Raw genomic sequence first — 4,707 nt, forward strand, 5'->3', positions numbered from 1 at the left:
GAACAGGACTAGGGGTAGAACAGGACTATAGGGGTAGAACAGGACTAGGGGTAGAACAGGACTAGGGGTAGAACAGGACTATAGGGGTAGAACAGGACTAGGGGTAGAACAGGACTAGAGGTAGAACAGGACTATAGGGGTAGAACAGGACTAGGGGTAGAACAGGACTAGGGGTAGAACAGGACTAGGGGTAGAACAGGACTATAGGGGTAGAACAGGACTAGGGGTAGAACAGGACTAGGGGTAGAACAGGACTAGGGGTAGAACAGGACTATAGGGGTAGAACAGGACTAGGGGTAGAACAGGACTATAGGGGTAGAACAGGACTAGGGGTAGAACAGGACTAGGGGTAGAACAGGACTAGGGGTAGAACAGGACTAGGGGTAGAACAGGACTATAGGGGTAGAACAGGACTAGGGGTAGAACAGGACTATAGGGGTAGAACAGGACTAGGGGTAGAACAGGACTAGGGGTAGAACAGGACTAGGGGTAGAACAGGACTATAGGGGTAGAACAGGACTAGGGGTAGAACAGGACTAGGGGTAGAACAGGACTAGGGGTAGAACAGGACTATAGGGGTAGAACAGGACTAAGGGTAGAACAGGACTATAGGGGTAGAACAGGACTAGGGGTAGAACAGGACTAGGGGTAGAACAGGACTAGGGGTAGAACAGGACTAGGGGTAGAACAGGACTAGGGGTAGAACAGGACTAGGGGTAGAACAGGAAAAGGGGTAGAACAGGACTAGGGGTAGAACAGGACTAGGGGCAGAACAGGACCAGGGGTAGAACAGGACTAGGGGTAGAACAGGACTAGGGGTAGAACAGGACTAGGGGTAGAACAGGACTATAGGGGTAGAACAGGACTATAGGGGTAGAACAGGACTAGGGGTAGAACAGGACTAGGGGTAGAACAGGACTAGGGGTAGAACAGGACTATAGGGGTAGAACAGGACTATAGGGGTAGAACAGGACTAGGGGTAGAACAGGACTAGGGGTAGAACAGGACTAGGGGTAGAACAGGACTATAGGGGTAGAACAGGACTATAGGGGTAGAACAGGACTAGGGGTAGAACAGGACTAGGGGTAGAACAGGACTAGTGGTAGAACAGGACTATAGGGGTAGAACAGGACTAGGGGTAGAACAGGACTAGGGGTAGAACAGGACTAGGGGTAGAACAGGAGTAGGGGTAGAACAGGACTAGGTGTAGAACAGGACTAGGGGTAGAACAGGACTAGGGGTAGAACAGGACTAGGGGTAGAACAGGACTAGGGGTAGAACAGGACTATAGGGGTAGAACAGGACTAGGGGTAGAACAGGACTAGGGGTAGAACAGGACTAGGGGTAGAACAGGACTAGGGGTAGAACAGGACTATAGGGGTAGAACAGGACTAGGGGTAGAACAGGACTAGGGGTAGAACAGGACTAGGGGTAGAACAGGACTAGGGGTAGAACGGGACTAGGGGTAGAACGGGACTAGGGGTAGAACAGGACTAGGGGTAGAACTACTAGGGGTAGAACAGGACTAGGGGTAGGGGGACTAGAACAGGACTATAGGGGTAGAACAGGACTATAGGGGTAGAACAGGACTATAGGGGTAGAACAGGACTAGGGGTAGAACAGGACTAGGGGTAGAACAGGACTATAGGGGTAGAACAGGACTAGGGGTAGAACAGGACTATAGGGTAGAACAGGACTAGGGGTAGAACAGGACTAGGGTAGAACAGGACTAGGGGTAGAACAGGACTATAGGGGTAGAACAGGACTAGGGGTAGAACAGGACTAGGGGTAGAACAGGACTAGGGGTAGAACAGGACTATAGGGGTAGAACAGGACTAAGGGTAGAACAGGACTATAGGGGTAGAACAGGACTAGGGGTAGAACAGGACTAGGGGTAGAACAGGACTAGGGGTAGAACAGGACTAGGGGTAGAACAGGACTAGGGGTAGAACAGGACTAGGGGTAGAACAGGACTAGGGGTAGAACAGGACTAGGGGTAGAACAGGACTAGGGGCAGAACAGGACTAGGGGCAGAACAGGACTAGGGGCAGAACAGGACTAGGGGTAGAACAGGACTAGGGGTAGAACAGGACTAGGGGTAGAACAGGACTATAGGGGTAGAACAGGACTAGGGGTAGAACAGGACTAGGGGTAGAACAGGACTAGGGGTAGAACAGGACTAGGGGTAGAACAGGACTAGGGGTAGAACAGGACTAGGGGTAGAACAGGGCTATAGGGGTAGAACAGGACTATAGGGGTAGAACAGGACTAGGGGTAGAACAGGACTAGGGGTAGAACAGGACTAGGGGTAGAACAGGACTATAGGGGTAGAACAGGACTATAGGGGTAGAACAGGACTAGGGGTAGAACAGGACTAGGGGTAGAACAGGACTAGGGGTAGAACGGGACTAGGGGTAGAACGGGACTATAGGGGTAGAACGGGACTAGGGGTAGAACGGGACTAGGGGTAGAACGGGACTAGGGGTAGAACGGGACTAGGGGTAGAACAGGACTATAGGGGTAGAACAGGACTATAGGGGTAGAACAGGACTATAGGGGTAGAACAGGACTAGGGGTAGAACAGGACTAGGGGTAGAACAGGACTATAGGGGTAGAACAGGACTATAGGGGTAGAACAGGACTAGGGGTAGAACAGGACTAGGGGTAGACCAGGACTAGGGGTAGAACAGGACTATAGGGGTAGAACAGGACTATAGGGGTAGAACAGGACTAGGGGTAGAACAGGACTATAGGGGTAGAACAGGACTATAGGGGTAGAACAGGACTAGGGGTAGAACAGGACTAGGGGTAGAACAGGACTATAGGGGTAGAACAGGACTATAGGGGTAGAACAGGACTAGGGGTAGAACAGTACTAGGGGTAGAACAGGACTAGGGGTAGAACAGGACTATAGGGGTAGAACAGGACTAGGGGTAGACCAGGACTAGGGGTAGAACAGGACTATAGGGGTAGAACAGGACTATAGGGGTAGAACAGGACTAGGGGTAGAACAGGACTATAGGGGTAGAACAGGACTATAGGGGTAGAACAGGACTAGGGGTAGAACAGGACTAGGGGTAGAACAGGACTATAGGGGTAGAACAGGACTATAGGGGTAGAACAGGACTAGGGGTAGAACAGGACTAGGGGTAGAACAGGACTAGGGGTAGAACAGGACTAGGGGTAGAACAGGACTAGGGGTAGAACAGGACTAGGTCTAGAACAGGACTAGGGGTAGAACAGGACTAGGGGTAGAACAGGACTAGGGGTAGAACAGGACTAGGGGTAGCGACACTTTTTGGCTCAAGAGCCACATCAGGATTCTGAAATGGCAGATGTGTTATTCAACATTAATTTAAAGGACAGAACAAGTATTTCTTAGAGAACAATCCACTGCGGGCTGCATTGAATTGACTAGCAGCCCGGGGCAGTATTTTTCCACCCTTGATGTAGAAGATAGCCTCTAACTCTGTCCTAACCCTCCCCAACAGATATCAATGAGTGTGAGGAGACCGCTAATCTCTGCGGTCCACATTCCAACTGTACTAATTTACCAGGAGTCTACAACTGTAGCTGTCTAGAGGGGTTTGTACCCTCAGACCCAGCCTTGGCACTCAACCCAACCCACAACCCCTGCACAGGTACGTTCACCACTCATACACCTACTGCACCAATCATATCAATAACATGAGACCAGAGTTTGAATTTCAGGGCTGCTATGAACGACATACCTGCATTTTTTGCTGTTTTTAACTTTGTGAATATATATGTGTGAATTTGTCTGTCTGCTGTCTGAAAATAAAATTGTTGAACTTTGTTTTGTGCTTTGATTTGTGGAACTTTGTAAATATTGGCATATTAAATCTATGTCCCCCAGATGTGAATGAGTGTGTGGAGATTGAGAAGGTTTGTGGTGGTTTTGGTAAATGTACAAACACACCAGGAAATTACACCTGCACCTGTTACAACGGATACAAGCCTGACGGACCCTTCGACTGCCAAGGTCTCTGAACAGCACTAACACTAGCTTTCTGTGATAAATCTGACAAAACGTTTTAAATATTTCAATATAAACCATTTATATAGATAGGGACCAGTAAAACATGAACATATTGAATGGATAACAACAGTCATGTGTATTGCATCATTACATCTAACTTATGCTAATTTACAGTGCTTCCTAAAAGAGATGGAAGAACTCATGGTAGCATTTTATGTTACAGTGTATTATTATCTATATCATACTACTGACCATAATGTTGTCAACCTGGATGCTGCCTGGCACCCTGTCGTAAGATGCTAAGATGCTAACTGAACTATTCAACTATTGAACCCCCACAGATATTGACGAGTGTTTCAACTCAACCATCTGTGGTCAGCAGTCTGTCTGTACCAACACACCAGGAGCCCACAACTGTACCTGTCTCCTAGGCTTCTCACCCACAAACCCAGGCCTCGACCCCAGCAAGACCAACCCCTGTATAGGTACTGTGTTGTCTCACTGCTGTTGTCGTTAACATACTGTATCATGGGGCACTGACTCGGTTTACATCCCAAATGGCACCCTATTCCCTATGTATATAGTGAATGTGTATATGGGGTGTATGTATATGTACACAGGGTGTATGTATATAGTGAATGTGTATATGGGGTGTATGTATATGTACACAGGGTGTATGTATATAGTGAATGTGTATATGGGGTGTA

This window comes from Oncorhynchus masou, unplaced genomic scaffold (assembly GCF_036934945.1).
Source record: "Oncorhynchus masou masou isolate Uvic2021 unplaced genomic scaffold, UVic_Omas_1.1 unplaced_scaffold_5283, whole genome shotgun sequence".
NCBI classification, from domain to species: domain Eukaryota; kingdom Metazoa; phylum Chordata; class Actinopteri; order Salmoniformes; family Salmonidae; genus Oncorhynchus; species Oncorhynchus masou.